The sequence below is a fragment of the Trachypithecus francoisi genome, unplaced genomic scaffold (genome assembly GCF_009764315.1).
Source record: "Trachypithecus francoisi isolate TF-2019V2 unplaced genomic scaffold, Tfra_2.0 Lachesis_group5, whole genome shotgun sequence".
Lineage (NCBI taxonomy): Eukaryota > Metazoa > Chordata > Mammalia > Primates > Cercopithecidae > Trachypithecus > Trachypithecus francoisi.
In genome coordinates, this window is record NW_022681470.1 from 110,319,056 (window position 1) to 110,336,472 (window position 17,417).

A 17,417-nucleotide genomic window follows, 5' to 3' on the forward strand; every position below is an offset into this window, starting at 1 on the left:
TGCCGGCATCTACTTCTGATGAGGGCCTCAGGAAACTTACAATCGTGATGGAAGGAGAAGAGGAAGCCAGTGCATCACATAGCAAGAAAGGGAGCAAGAGAGAAGGGGACAGTGCAACACACTTAAAAAAAAAAATAAGCCTTATCTCATGAGACAAAACTAACTGAGTGAGAGTTCACTAATCACCAAGGGAATGATGCTAAGTCATTCATGAGGGATCCGCCCCCATGATCCAGTCACCTCCCACCAGACTCCACCTCCAACACTGGGGATTACATTTCAACATGAGACTTGGAGGGCACAAACATCCAAACTATCAGTCTTCAACCCCTCTACCTGACATACGACTCCTAAAACTCTTAGAATTTCCAAAGTGCTGTCTTTTTATGTGTTAATGAAGTGGCTAGTGGCTCACAGCCCCTAGGAAGCTTCAGGATGGGGGCTGGTCACTGGAAAGACCAAGTCATAATTAGAGGGTTGGGACTTTCAGCCCACCCCCAACCTCTGGGGAAGAGAGAGGGGCCAAAGCTCAACTTGCTCACCAGTGGCCAGTGTTTTAATTAATCATGTGGCCGGGTGCGGTGGCTCACGCCTGTAATTCCAGCACTTTGGGAGGCCAAGGCAGGCGGATCACGAGGTCAGGAGATGAAGACCATCCTGGCTAAAACGGTGAAACCCTGTCTCTACTAAAAATACAAAAAATTAGCCAGATGTGGTGGCACACGCCTGTAGTCCCAGCTACTTAGGAGGCTGAGGCAGGAGAATCACTTGAACCTGGGAGGCAGAGGTTACAGTGAGCCAAGATCGCACCACTGCACTCCATCCTGGGCAACAGAATGATACTCCGTCTCAAAAAAAATAAAAATAATAAAATAAATAAAAAAGAATTAATCATGCCTATGTAATTAAGCCTCCATAAAAACACAAAAGAATAGGGTTCAGAGAGCCTCTGGATAGCTGAACATCTGGAGGCTCCTAGACAGTGGCATGTCCAGAGGGCATGAAAGCTCTGTGCCCCTTTTTTGCCGTATGCATCTCATCATCTGTATGCTTGGTAATATCCTTTATGATATACCAGTTAAACGTAAGTGTTTCTCTGAGTTCCTTGAGCCACTCTAACAAATCAATGGACCCCAAAGACAGGATCATAGGAATCCCAACTTGAAGTCAGTTGGTAGGAAGTTCTGAGGCCCAGACTTGCAACTGGTAGGAAGTAGGGGCAGCTTTGTGAGACTGAGTCCTCCCTCAACCTGTGGTTTCTGCTGCTATCGCCAGGTAGATAGTGTTGGAACAGAATTAGAGGGAGCCCAGCTGGTATCCACTGCAGAACTGCTTGCTTGCTTGATGTGTGAGGAGAAACCCCCACGCATTTGGTCACAGACGACTTCTGTGGTCACACAGACTTCTGTTCATCACAGAATTCTTCTGTGATGATTGTTGTGGTGTGAAAGCAGAGGAGAAACACAGTTCAAATTTTTCCACTTTCATACTGTGGTTTGCTGAACATTGCTCAATGTAGGCTTGGGATGGTTGGTCTGGGGTATGTAATAGAAGGTGCTTGAAAGTGCTCCTCGGCCGGGCACGGTGGCTCAAGCCTGTAATCCCAGCACTTTGGGAGGCCGAGACGGCGGATCACGAGGTCAGGAGATCGAGACCATCCTGGCTAACATGGTGAAACCCCGTCTCTACTAAAAATACAAAAAAAAAAAAAAACTAGCCGGCGAGGTGGCGGGCGCCTGTAGTCCCAGCTACTCGGGAGGCTGAGGCAGGAGAATGGCGTAAACCCGGGAGGCGGAGCTTGCAGTGAGCTGAGATCCGGCCACTGCACTCCAGCCTGGGCGACAGAGCGAGACTCCGTCTCAACACAAAAAAAAAAAAAAAAACGAAAGTGCTCCTCAACAGTTTTAAAGTCAGTGGGACAAAAAAAAAAGTGCTCCTCAAAGGGGAGACAGGGTAGTATAATGCTTAAATATACGGAATCTGGCTCCAGACTGGACTCTGGTATTTCCTTGTGATGTGGACAACTTTACTTATTTGTAAACTCAGTTTCTTCATCCTAAAATGGCATAATAACAGTATCTACCTCCTAGGGTTTTTACAAAGTTTAAATCTGTTAATATATATAAAAAAGACTTTTGCCTGTCTCATAGTAAGCACTCAACAAATGTTAACTATTTAGATTCCAAACATATATAGCATTCGATTACAAAGCTGGGAAACATCTTAGGTATGGTATAGCAGAAAGAACAGGGATTTTCAAAACAGCCTAAGTTACATAATCTTGAGCAAGTTGTATGGCCACTGTGAGCCTTGTCTGAAAAAGGAGGATAATTACATCATAGGATAGTTGTGAGAATTAAATGAAATAATATATGTGAAACACTTAGCAAAGAGTGGCACCTAACTGAGGTTCACAGTGTTCCTTCCCCTTTTTCCTATGTCAGTAATATGCTGTCTTATGATTATTTACTATTGTGTTCTCAACCAGGAGTCTTAAGCTTTTATAATCTCCAAACCGGCTAGCACATAGTAGAAACTCAATAGCGTCATTAACGCTTCAAACGAGCCTCCAAGTCTGAGGCATGAGACCTAGAATGTCTCTCCTGTTGAGTGTTGCTGGTCAGAGGACAGTTCCCACCCCTCTACCACCAACTTCAATTGTTCTAGGTGTATATTTCTCCCCTTTCTTTATGAAAATTGCTCTGTGGTCTGTCGGAGGCATTTATGTCTGCTTTACTCACATTGCTCAACCCACACTTGGAGAGAAAAGTGTTTGCATAAATACTAGCAGATGAATTTTTTAAATATCGCTTTTTCTTTCCTGGCACTCTGTAAGAGAAATGAGCAAATATAAACAGAGGAGTATCACACTAGAAATATAGCAGATGGGCTTCTGCTGGGGATCTGGACTTTCCTGGAGTATACACATTTGGGATATGTAGGATTATGACAAAATCCACTTGTAATGTTCATGCTTTTTATTTCTTGGGCACAATATTAATTGCTTAAAGACTGGGCTTAATGCACACTTTCAGCCCCAATTCTCCCGTTGAGAAAAAAGCAGGATCCTATAAACACTCTGTATAGTAGGGATTGTCTTCCTAAGCCTAATATAAATCCAGTTTGATTGAGGAATCAAGGAGAAGTAAGAAAAATAAAGTTTTTCTTCTCTCCATGCTGTAATGACAGGGGAAAAAAGGAAACTCTTCACTCCTCATTTCAGATAGCTTCATGCTTATGACCAAGGGTTTATTATGGATAATTAAAAAATGGAAACTGACAACACATACTCTGACATATCTTGATTTAGGCCACCTCAATTCAGACTACACATCTTGAGGAATACATTTATATGCAGGGCATTGACCGTGAGCTGTCCATAACTCCGGCCTACACCTTTGGCCCAGATAATATTTTCATTTATTTATTCATCCAACAAACTTTGTTAAGCATCTGCGCTATAGACTGAATGTTTATGACCTCCTAACCCCAAATGAATACGTTGAAAGCTAATCTTGAATGTGATGATATTTAAAGGTGAGGCCTTTGGAAGGTGATTAGGTTATAAGGGTAGAGTCCTTAAGAGCAGAACTAGTGTTATTTTGAAAAGGACTCCAGTGAGCTTCCTCACCCCTTCTACCATGTGAGTACACAGTGAGAAGACTGCCATCTATGAACCAGGAAGCGGGCCCTCACCAGCCACCACATATCTCAGCACTGCAGATTTGGGACTTCCCGGTCTGCAGAACTGTGAGTAATAAATTTCTGATGTTCATAAGCTGCTCACTGTATGGCATTCTGTTATAGCAACTCAAATGGACTAAGATCCTCTGCTATGGACCAAGCACTGTACAAGGAATGGGACTATGGCAATGAAGAAGACAGACATGGTCACTGATATTATAAAACTCAAGTCTAGTGGGAAAACAGACTCGTATGTTATAATTTAACCATTCCTTTAAAAAATGCACCAAGAAGCAATCGTTTCCATTTCCATCAACCATGTCCCAAAGATTGGCCTAGGAAAAACTAGGAGGTGGAAGCTGTCCTGTGGCCACACCTCCTTGTTGTCAGAGCCTCTGTATGGCCTTTCAGAACTCCATGGAAGGGTTTCTCATCCATAGTTGACCTGGTAGTCATTTTTTCTTTTTTTCTAAAGGGCCCCTCAAAATAATGTTGGTAAATGATCCTGCCTACCCATAATGGGGACTCCTGGATCTCAGAGAAAGCCCTGCCTTTAATCAATAAGCATTAACTCTTTTTTTAAATTGCAAGTATGTTTATCCATTAGGTTTAACAAGGGAGGCAGCATAATGTAGAGCAAAGATCACAAACTTTGAAGTCAGCCCTACGTTCTAATGTTGGCTCAAACATTTATTAGCAAGTCCCCTTGGCAAGTTATTTTATTTTTCTGCTGTTTAATTGTCCTGTGTGCAAACTGGAGAAGAGAGCACTTAACTCTGAATTGTTGAGATTCTTAAATGAAATAATCACTTAGAAGTGCTTAGTACGGAGCACATGCTCCTTTACTATGCTCAGGAACTTATTTTCTATGAAACAGGACTTGCCCTTGAAAAAAAAAACAGCATTTACATGAAATACTTAATGATATTCATACAACTTTGGGCTATTTGGCAAATGATAGATTATATCCATCCATAGATTATGCCCATCCTGACAGGTGCCTACTCTCTCTGCTTTTGCTGCCCTAACTGCAGCTCTAAACACACCTCTCCAGCAGGTAACCTAACCAGGGAAGCCCAAAATAAAGATGTCAGAATGCTCCAATAAGAGCATTATTGGAATGCTCCAATAAGAAATGAGAATAAGAGACAATATGACATTTTATGTTAAAACAAAAAAGATCCTCAGCTTTGCCATGTGTTATCCCTGTCCTTTGTTTTATTATTTTTTTTTTCACTCATTGAAAATGTCCTCTCTTTTCTCTGGGATACTTGAAGATGTTGAGCTGGAGATGCAGCTTGTGGGTGACATTAGACAGGGAATACACAACTAGAGGGCTGGTGACCTTACCTCAGGCAATTTCTTTGTCCTTCAAGACCCCTGTACCAGAAACTCCTATAGCCCAAGGAATCTGTACTATTTCCTGCCTCTGACTGTCCTACAGGTTCCTCCTGCAGCCTTCAGGTTGCTGGTCCAGATATGGGTAAGATTTGACACATGGCTAAGTAGTGGGGCTGATTCAAAAAGCTCTAAATTTTGTACATTAATTAAATCAAGACTTATAGTTTAAAAAGCTGAATAAAAATTTAATGTTCAAAACATAGTGGGGGAAGATGGGCTGATAAACTGTAGTGGTTATTAGGCAGCTATTAATAACGATTGTGGCATAATTGTCTATATGATAACAGTAATATATATTTAGCAAAAAGCAGCATACACAATTCCTTATATACAGAATGAGTGCAACTGTGTTACAAGAATAAGTCTATATGCCTATAAGAGAACTGGAAGGAAACACACTGAAGTGTTAACATTTGAGGGTTGGAACTATGGCTAATATTTTTTGTTTCTACTTTTATTTTTATGACAACCATGTATTGTTTATAGTCTTAAACTATAAACTTCATTTTGAAATGAAGACTTCAGAAGCCAAGAATATGCTTCTCTGTGATGATTTTCATGAATCATTTCCAAAGAAGAGTTTCATTTATTCACCAGTGGGCTCAGTTGAGCGGAAGTCAAAATGAGCAGAGGCAGCATTTAAGGAACTTCATGGGTTCAGAAAATTCACCTTTATCAAGTCTTGGGTCTCAGTCTTTTTTTTTTTCTTTTTCTTTTCTCTCTCCCTTCCTTCCTTCCTTCGTTCCTTCCTGCCTTCCTTCCTTCCTTCCTTCGTTCCTTCCTTCCTTCGTTCCTTCTTGCCTTCGTTCCTTCCTTCCTTCCTCCCTTCCTCCCTTCCTCCCTCCCTTCCTCCCTTCCTCCCTTCCTTTCTTTCTTCAGTCCTTCCTTCTGTTTTTTGTCTATCTCTCTTGCCCAGGCTGGAGCACAGTGGCATGATCACGGCTCACCGCAACCTTGGCCTCCTGGGCTCAAGCGATTCTCCTGCCTCAGCCTCCTAAGTAGCTGGGACTACAGGCACCCACCATCACATCCGGCTAATTCTTTTATTTTTTGTAGAGATGGGGTCTCACTGTGTTGCCTAGGGTGTGAATCTTTCTTTGCAGGGGCTATAATTTTTCTTTCTAGCTGCCAAAGCTGTGTTAGTTTTACATTTTCCCACTTCTTCTCAAGATCAAATTTTTCCTCTTTCCAAGTCGTGGCATCTGTTTTTATACTTATGCGGGATAGGGGTGGGAGAACTGCAGAAGATAAAACCAAAGGCTGACACCAGCCCCCACTGCAGGGTCAAGTGAAGCGAAACGTTGCTGGAGGCTTAAAAATCAAAATCAACTTATTTTGTTTTCCTCTGTTTGTAAGCTAGTCCCTGAACTTCCTGGTTTTGACCTAAGAGAAAACCAGACAGCTTGTGATCAAATCCTGTCATCCTTGTGATCTGAGACCACCTATCTCAGGAGACATTTTATAATTCTTTTTTCAAAAGATTCTCCCGGAGGTCATTTCACATGAACAGTCCTGAATGCATCTTAGGCCTTGTTCTTTGCACACATGGATTTTCCTTCTGGTCTTTTCGTGACAGATTAAAAGTCCACTGTGGGCTGGCCAGGCAGAGCTTCATGAAATCAGACCATTTGTCTTGTTCCAAGGGCTCAGCCTATTCCACTCCTTTTTTACTTAGAAAGGTAAAAAAAAAAAAAAAAAAAGTAGGGGTCATATCTTAAGCTACCAGGACAAATTCCCAGTGGCTTCTAAGCAAAGCTGGCCCTATGGGGCAGCATCCCAGGATCTCTCAGCAGAGCCTCATCCTCTTAGGGTGCTCGGCATGGTCAGGATCAATGCTGCCTGGAGCCTTAGCTTTGAGGTGGCGATCCAGCTCCACCACTACACTTCAAGATAAGATTTTGAAAAAAGGATGCATTCTAAACATTCCCAACAAACAAAAAAGTACAAAGAAGAAATTTAAAATCTGCCCTGACTCTTGTCACCCAGATACCATATAACCAGAAAGGGAATGGCCCTAGAGCAGTATCATTGCAGGTTCCTGATTAGCAGCTTTGCAGCAACTTGAACGAAGAATTCCAAGCCCTACAACTCAGAACTTGTAAACACAAGAGTACAGCAGTTAGGCGACTTGTCTAGCTGATTTTTACTAGACAGCCCAGTGTTAGCAGTTCCCGAGGGGCCTGGGCTTAACTTGAGTCAGCCAGGGTGTGACAAGCCACAGCACTGATCTCACCTTTGCAAGCCAACACAACCCAGCTCCCCGCCCCCTCCGCCCACTCAGCTGCTCTCAGCCACCTCTGCCAACTTGCTTATTTTGTTTCTATTTTCTCTCTCTCTCCCGCTCTCTGGGCAGCCACCTCCTCTGCTATTTACCCCCCAACACACCCGTTGATCCTCAGAGCTCTGCTGTGGAAGTGTGGTGACTCATTTGTTACTTAGGTATTTTGGGTTCATTACTCTTCAGCCACTTTACTCAGAAGAGCCACGCAGAGCCAAAACAGAGAAGAGAGGAAATGGGGGCGTGCAGATGGGAGGGGGTGGGGCAGAAATCCAAGAGCTGCTGTGGAAAAGTTCAGCACAGTTGCTGTTGTCAAAGCTAGAACTCAGAGAACAAGGCCATTCCAAAAGCAACAACAGGAAGGAAACAGTGCTTTGATTAAAACTTCATTGAGAGAGCTGGAAACACACTCCAGAATTCTCCCACAACAGAGATGGTGTGTTCAGGAATCCAAAAGAATCGTCATTGCTCTTTGGGAATATTTATGAGCAACCACACCCAAGCTATGTTGACTTGGCCAAAGCAAGGTGGAAGGGTGCAGTTACAGGACAGTCAAAGCATGGCCTACAGAACATGATAGAAATCATTTACCCTAAACTTCGGGTTTCCTGCTTCCCAATATACACGTGCCTTTGGCTCATATACCTAGATTTGCTCTGTGGACAATATCTGGGATTGAGTGGCTGCTGTCCTGAGTAGACAGACTTGTGCTGTGAACAACAGTGACCCTTTGTGACAGGTCAGCCAGGAGATTTGTGAATATACATGTTTGAGAGGCTTTCAGAATGTTGTTTAGACATTAATTTTCATTAAATTGTTCTCCCCAAGATTGTGCAGTACATGATGCTTCTGCTTGCATTATAAGTCTGCCTTGTTGTAGACTGTGTTCCAATCTCTTTAGAAAGAGTATTGAATTACTATTTATGACATTTGCCATCCGTTTCTAGTTTGGGGCTAGCAGGATTAGCATGCAGGGAGTATTCATTCTTTTCTACTTATGTATTATTTAATCCAACAAATATTCCCCAAATGCCTAATGTTGGAGCCAGCCCTCCAGGTCCAGAGCTGGGGTGTGGGATACAGTGCAGACCTCTGATGAGCAAATCCAAAATGGGACTCTGAACTTCAAATTCTGAATTCTGAAAGAGAAAAGCTGATGAGACTGATTCATGATAAATCTCGTGATTATTGAGCTTGGGCTGTTAAGTCCTTCTTATGTAGCATGATGTAGGATGTGTGTGACAAGCCACAGCACTGATCTCACCTTTGCAAGCCAAGGCAACCCAGCTCCCAGCCCCCTACAGCTGCTACTTGCAAACCATTTTACCGAAAACAGTGGGAAATACAAAAAAGATCTGTGATGGAAGCCATGAATTAGGATGACAGAACAGAAAGCTAGAAGGATCCAGGTTTCTGATGACATCATGCCACCGTCTCAGCCCAGACAAGTCAGTATCATATAGATCATGTTATCTGATCAGTTTTAAAAAACAGCTTTAATAACACCATGTGCTCAGACATTTTAAAACACTTCTAAATAACTTTAGGAATAAATCAATTGTGATTAAGTCCTAAATAAAAGAACAAATTATAACAAAAGTTAGATAATATAGAGAGCTAAATAATGAAATATATTCCAAAACTTACGCAGAGAAATTTACAAAAGCTTTAAAATGTTTGTTTAGTAAAGAAGAAACGCTGGAAATTAATGAACCACATGTCCATCTCAAGATGTTAGATAATGGAACAATAGCATACACACAAGGAAGTAAATGGAAGGAAGTATTAACAGAGCAGAAATTAATACAATTAAAACAAAGTTATGATAGAAAGGATCAGGAAAACAAAAAGCTGGTTCTTTGAAAAGACTAATAAAACTGACAGGAATAAAAAAGGAAAATCGCTACATATGTAACATTTTTTAAACAATAGGAGATGATTATAAACTTCATGCAACTACATTTGAAAACTTATGTGAAATGGCCAGTTCCCTAGAAAAATAAAACTTACAAAACTGACTCAAGAAGAAGTAGAAAATCTAATTAGAAAACTATAGCTATTTTTAAAAAGTTGAATTGGTAGTTTAAAATCTACCTACAAAAACAAAACAAAACATACCAGGGCTAAGGGGGTTTATAAGCAATTCTGCCAAACACCTAAGAACAAGATAATCATAATCTTGTACGATCTATACCAGGAGGAAACGACTACAACTTATTTTATGGTGCTGGCAGAACTTTGATGCCAAACCAGACAAGGAAAACTATAGACCAATCTCTCATAAATGCAGAAGTAAAAATTCTAAACAAAATAATAGAAAATTAAATCTAGTAATGCATTAAAGTTAATATTTGTGATCCCGTTGGGCTTATCACAGAATATAATAGAACATTGGAGAGGCTGAGCACAGTGGCTCATACCTGTAATCCCAGCACTTTGGGAGGCCAAGGCAGGTGGATTACTTTCAGGAGTTCAAGACCAGCCTGGGCAATATAATGAGACCCCATATCTTAAAAAAAAAAATTAGAAAATGTATTATTATAATTTACTACATTTATACATTAAAGGAGAAAAAATTCAAATTATTTTAATGGATGCAGAGAAAACATCTTATAAAATTTAATTCACAGTAAACATTCTTAGCTAATCATTACAGAGGGAACTTCCCTAACTTGATAAAGGATCTTCATCCAAAATTTACAGCAAATAATATGCTTAGTATGCATGCTTAATGGTTAAATGTTTGTTAGAAGCATTCCCTTCAAGTCAAGAATAAGACAAGAATGTCTACCATCACTACCTCTATTAAATTTAGTACTGGTGGTCCTAGCAAGCAGTAATAAGATAAAAAAATTAAATGTATATGGATTTGAAAGGAAGAAACAAACTACTATATTCACAATCAATGTGATTATCTACATAGAAAATTCAACACAATCTACAAACTATTAAGAGAGTTCAGCAAAATCCACAGAAACAAGATTAAAATGCAAAAATCAACTGTGTCCCAAATTAAGAAAAAACAAATAATTAGAAACTATAGTAGGCCAGGTGCAGTGACTCATGCTTGTAATACCAAATCTTTGGGAGGCTGAGCTAGAAGGATCCCTTGAGCCCAAGAGTTCATGACCAGCCTGTGCAACATGGCAAAACCTCATCTCTACAAAAAAACAAAAACAAAAGCAAAAATTAACTGGGCATGGTGATGTGTGCCTGTAGTCCCAGTTAGGAGGCTGAGGTGGAAGAATCATTTGAGCCCAGGAGTTCAAGGCTGCAGTGAGCCATGACAGCACCACTGTACTCCAGCCTGGGTGACAAAGCGAGACCCTGTTTCAAAAATAAATTAATAAAAATAAATAAATAAATAAAACTGGACGTGATAAAAGGCACAAAATCTCTCTGAAAGGAATCAGAAAACTGTATCTGCATGGAGTTGGACTTAGTATTTATTTATTTTTTTATTTTTTAATTTTTTTTGAGATGGAGTCTGGCTCTGGCGCCCAGGCTGGAGTGCAAAGGCCGAATCTCAGCTCACTGCAAGCTCCGCCTCCTGGGTTTACGCCATTCTCCTGCCTCAGCCTCCCAAGTAGCTGGAACTAAGTTAGCTGGGACTACAGGCGCCCGCCACCTCGCCCGGCTAGTTTTTTGTGTTTTTTAGTAGAGACGGGATTTCACTGTGTTAGCCAGGATGGTCTTGATCTCCTGACCTCGTGATCCGCCCATCTCGGCCTCCCAAAGTGCTGGGATTACAGGCTTGAGCCACCGCGCCCGGCCGGACTTAGTATTTAAACAGGTAGAAATAGAGCAGAGAGATTCTCAGTGGAGGGAATTAAGGCCCATGTAGAGGAAATAACACACCAGGAAAATGTGGAGCATTTTCAGGGAGTGTTTAGAAGTTTAATTTAACTTGAATGTAGATTTAGTGCTGAATAACGGTGAAAGGTATATTGGGATAAAATCTTGGAAACATTTTATTTTATTATCTTATAGAGTCAGAATCTTGCTATGTTGCCTAGGCTTGACTTGAATTCCTGAGCTCAAATAATCCTCCTGCCTCAGCCTGAATAGCTGGGACTACAAGCATGTGCCACTATGCCTGGTTTTGGAGAAATTGAAATACCCAGTTAAGGTATTTGGTAAGAAAACCTGAATTGCCTAAGGTGTACTATGGTGTCTAGATTGTGTTTCAAGTACGTTGGCTCCACTTGAATTATTTTGTTAGGAGTTTGAATCCAGATGTTAAAACTAATAAATTAGTTTCTTCACTTAAAATTAAAATATCATTAAGACACCAAAACAATAATAGCTGTGTTAACACATTTAAGGGGATGATACAATTTAGAGAAAGATATAAATATAGATATCTAATTATAATAAGGCACTTTTTTTTACAGTTCTTTCACTGTTATCACTACTTAATTTTTCTACAAGTTTGACTCTGTTTTGATTATAAAAAACACCTTATTCACTTGACCTTGTTTTTAGACCCAAAAGCTCAGTGGTTTGTTCATTTAGTCATTCATTTTATGCTAATATTTATAACGTCTTCAGCCAAAATCATACAGTCTTTGCTTTCATGGACAGTAAATTCTAGTGCAGATGTATAAACAAATCATTAATGATAATAGAGGTGATAGAGGTATGCAACAGTTGTTCTTCTAGAATGGAAGAGAGGCTCCCAATTGGGTTGAAGTAGTTAAGGTTTCCTAGGAAGAGATGCTTGAGAGCGATGTTCAGCAGTTAGTAAGCTGGGCCAGAGATAAGAGGGTAGAGAGTATCCCCAGAGAAAGCTCAGGGGCATGAAACATCATGTGTATACAGTCAAGTGTGATCAGAAAACAGGAAACCATTAGAGGTACTTGGTGGAATAAGGGGCTAAAGATGTGGGCAGGGGCATATCATGGAGGACCTTGTGTGTTAGGTGTTTTAATTCCATCCTGAAAGCTACTGGGAGAACAATCAAAGTCTTTTTAAACAGGGAAAAAACATGATCTGATTGATTTTCGTCTTAGAAAGATTATTCTGGTAGTAATGTGATATGTGGCAGCAGTGTAGCAGACAAATTAGAGAAGAAACACCCAGAAGCCCACTATGATGATCCACGTGACATATGTCAAGGGCTTCAGCTAAAGTAGAAGCAGTGGAAGTGGATTACAGAGATAGTAGCTTACAGGCTCTAGAAGCCTAAGTAACCAATTAGTTGTGTGAGTGAGGAGGGGCACGTCCAAAGGGAAGGACGGATTTCCAGCTTGACACCTATGTACATGGCTTGACACCTGAGGCAGGAAGAGAAGCAGGCTTATGGAGGAAGATGATGAGTTTGAGACCTGTTATCATTAATGCAGAGAGAAGTTTCAGTTGGGCATAGAGACTTGAGGCTATAGTTATTTGCAGAAGCTAACATAGTGTATTTGTGACCACCAAAGAGAGCTCATAAGTACACTGGGGAAAGCAAAAACCTTTTCTTCTGTCTGACCAAAGAATAAAACACAGAAGGACATGAAAAAGGAAGAGAGAGCAGTATCACAATAACCAAAAGGAAGAGATGTTGAGGAGGGAATATTTCACAGCATTAAATACTGTATAGAGGTCAAGTGAGCTAAGGATAGGCCTGTGCAGGTAATTAGTGATTTTAGGGAACAATTTTGTTGGCATGGTGAACATGTTTGCCAGATCGCACTAGACTTGTAAGTGAATGGGAGGTGAAAGTGGAGACAACAATAATAGGTAGACTTAAAAAACTTGGCTTTGAAAAAGAGAGAAATGGCTAAGAGCTAGAAGGGAAGAGTGGGCAAGTGGAAGTTGTTTTTAGAGTAGAGATGATAATATTTATATTTTGCCAGGAAAGATCAAGTAGAGGGGAAGCTTGGAGTAAAGGAGATAGAGAGGATAACTAATAGAGTAAGAGTTTCCTGAGGCGTAGGCAGAGGCCAGATGGAGGGATTAGTTTTGAACTAGAGAAAATGTCCTGAGAGGAGAGAAAAAAGAAGGGATAGAATTAAACGAAGAGTTTTTAGGTGGTGTTGATGGAGCTCGGGGAGTTCCAACTTGGTAGCTTTAATTTTCTCATAAAGTAGAAAGATGATTTACTAAAGTTGCAGGTGATGAAGGTGTTGAGGGTTTAAGAAAAAAAGAATGCATGAGAGAACTGTTGAGAAGAATGGCAGAAGGAACAGGTTAGCAGCAGCTTGAGAGTCACCTAAAGTTGGAGCAAATGAATCTATATAGTTGTTTGTAGCCACTTGGGTGCAGAAAGCAGGAAGTCGATATGCAGGGATGGGATGTCATAGGATAGTAGATAAACAAGGACAAGGAGGAGGAGGGTTGAGAGCAGCTGCAGGGGAGGATAAGAAGGCAAGGCCACTGGTATTGAGGAGTCAAGGAAATATAAGATCTTGTGTTACATTGAGTCTTCTATGTGGACCTTGGCATTTAGTTTCACAGTCTGATAGAGGCATAAGAGCTTAGCAGGGGTTGGGATGGAAATGTGAATCAGATTCCAAAGTCTTAGGTGAAGGCTGGGGCGCCATGATTTTAGCCAGCCGTGGTGACTCAAGACTGCAGTGCAGTTTGCCATAAGAAGCAATCTCAAGGATGGCAGTAAGTCTCCTTCTCAACATTCCCAATTAGCTACTTGTTTGTTTGTTCATCCTCTCATCCATACTTTCATTCAATCCTTCAACAACCTGCAAATATTTAGGGAACACTTACTGTATGCCACTCCTCTCTCATTGGAGGTGAAGAAGACATCTCACTCAATTCATCAGTTCTACATCACATATTTTTCTCCTCCCCACTACCTCCCACTTTTTGTTGTTGTTGAGACCTGTTCTCACTCCATTGCCCAGGGTGGAGTGCAGTGGCATAATCTCAGCTCACTGCAGCCTTGACCTCCTGGGCTCAAGCAATCCTCCCACCTCAGCCTCCTGAGTAGCTGGGATTATAGGTGCCTGCCACCATGCGTGGCCAGTTTTTGTGTTTTTTGTGGAGATGGGGCTTCACCATGTTGCCCAGGCTCCCAATTGTTTTTTAATGTCTCTGAAGTCATTTGGGATGTCAGTTAGACTGTAGTCATGATGTAGCTGTCCTGGTCTGCCCAGGTTCAAAATTAGTCGTCACTGTTCATATTGTCACGACTTCCATTTAGTTAAGGACACTGTTGGTAATAATATGTTGAGCTTACTTGTTGTTTAAATTATAAAAAAAACTGTACTATGATTCCTGTATTTGCAGAAGGCATGAACATAGTGGGGCATGAATTTGATACTAGTGAAGCAAATATTCATCATCAGAGAAATGATTGCAGTTCCATATATTATTCTGATAAAAACAAGAATCAAGAGTTCTATGGGACCTGAGAAAGAAAGAGACCTACAAGCAAAATTGTGTTGTTGTATTAGTGAGATACATACAAAAGAACTGTCTAAAATCAACCAAGCAACGCAATGGAGGGTGGTAGGAATTGTCCTTTATTTCAAACCATGAGAGGCTGGTGTGATTAATCCCGGGGTTACAGGGCTATAGTTAGGGTATTGTGTCACAGTTTAGTTGGCAGGATCTTTTTTTTGTTAGTAGTACATAAAATAATGGCATATCTTATAATTAAATGTGTCTTAGAGTAGATAATATATGATAACTCACGTCCTAGAACTCTCTAAACATCTTTTGCAGAAACACAGAATGTCAGAACTATGAGAACCAATTCCCTCCTTTAGCAAATGAGGAAAGTGAATCCTAAGAGGGGGGTGGCTAGCCCAGGATTACACTCAGAGCATATTGGAGGCAGAGGAAATTTATTTACTACAGGGGAAATAAATTGTCTTGCCTCATGGCAAAAGGAGTAAGAAAAGATAAAAATTACATAATGACTTGATGGCTCAGACTGACACTAAAAACCATATGATTGCTTTTTTTTTTCTCTATCGGAAGGACAATAAACAGCTTTAATAACTACTAATCTTTGACAACATGCTTCTGATTTATATCCATCATCCAGATATACTTAATCTCCTTAATCACTGGCCTTGCTGGCTTTATGGTTTAAATATTTCATTGAGCACACTCTCTCAGTGTACCTTTTTATTTTTCCCATGACATTTTAAAGACACATGAGACAGTTTTAAAATAGATATAGAGAATAATTTATTATTTGATGTGATTTTCTTTCAGTACCTAGGAAAAAAAAAACAAATTCCCTCCCTGTTAGTCCTCCCCTGGAGCTAAGATCGTTGAGGGATGCAGGTGTCCAGACTTGAAAGAGGAGGATTAAATTGGGAACAGGTGACATTCATCTTGTCCAATTGATAAAGCCACAGTGGAATAGCTAGAGACAGACTTATCTCTTTCTACCCCATTCTGTTTGGTCCATGCTATCATAGAAACAATCTACAGATTTACCATCCACGGCTCCTGATATTATAAGAATATACAGTAAAGGGTGTGAAAATAAAGATGAAAGATACTTAATTTTCTAGTTTTGCAGTGGAAAGTTGTAGACTCTTGTAGTGAGATTTTTATGGCCAGCAGTTGAAGCTCATCCTCCTAGGTTTGGTATTTTAACTGAATAAGCCTCATATTTGTGGGTTTATTGTTTTCCTTAGTTATCAGAGCTGTTACTTTTTCTACTCTTCCTAAATAACGGCACTGTGGTCACCAGCCACATCAGGCATATAAAGTATTCCCTATTTATGTATGAATTGCTCTAGAGACATTAGAAGGATGTAAACAGCACTATGCGAGAGTCTGTTTGTTTCTTCGGCTCCTTCTATCTACATTATGAATGCAGTGTCCCCCCACATGCATATGTTAGAGCCCAATACTCAGGGTAATAGTATTAAGAGGCGGTACCTTTGGGAAGTGATTAAGTCATGAGGGCTCCACCTGAATGAATGGGATTAGTGCCCTTATACAAGAGGCTTGAGGGTGCTTTCTTGTTCCTTCTGTCTTGTAAGGACACACAGAAGCCACCATCTATGAAGAACCGGCTCTCACTAGATGCTGAGTCTGCTGGTGCCTTGATCTTGGACTACCCAGTCTCCAGAACTATTAGCAGTAAGTTTCTGTTGTTTTTTTTTTTTTTTTTTTTTTTTGAGACGGAGTCTCGCTCTGTCGCCCGGGCTGGAGTGCAGTCGCCGGATCTCAGCTCACTGCAAGCTCCGCCTCCCGGGTTTTACGCCATTCTCCTGCCTCAGCCTCCGGAGTAGCTGGGACTACAGGCGCCCGCCACCTCGCCCGGCTAGTTTTTTGTATTTTTAGTAGAGACGGGGTTTCACCGTGTTAGCCAGGATGGTCTCGATCTCCTGACCTCGTGATCCGCCCGCCTCGGCCTCCCAAAGTGCTGGGATTACAGGCTTGAGCCACCGCGCCCGGCCAGTTTCTGTTGTTTATAAATTACCCAGTGTAAGGTATTTTGTCATAGCAGCCCAAGCAAACAGACAGGGAGATTTTGCCTTTTCTGGTGGTCAAAATTAATCTGTGGTACATCTTGTTGTACATCTCCAATCATTTCTCTATGCATGATATTCACAGTTGAAATATCAGTTGTGTCCAGGTGCAGTGGGTCACACCTGTAATCCCAGCACTTTGAGAGGCCGAGGCAGGTGGATCACCTGAGGTCAGGAGTTCGAGACTAGCCTGGCCAACATGGTGAAACTCCATCTCTACTAAAAATACAAAAACTAGCTGGGCATGGTGGTGGGTACCTGTAATCCTAGCTTGCTAGGGAGACTGAGGTAGGAGAATCACTTGAACCCAGGAGGTGAAGGTTGCAGTGAGCTGAGATTGCGCCACTGCACTCCAGCCTGGGCAACAGAGTGAGACTCTGTCTCCAAAAAAAAGAAAGAAAGAAAGAAAGAAATAACAATTGTACAGACAGTTGTGTATCTTGTTTTGCTTATTCAATGTTATTATATAATTGTTCTTTGTGTTGCTATTACTCTTGTTAAGTATAACTATTAATAGCTGCAAAATATCTACTGTTAATGTACCATAACTTTCTTTACCCATTCTCTTGTGATTGTAAATTGCATTTAATTTTTTGGCTACTTTTTAGTTC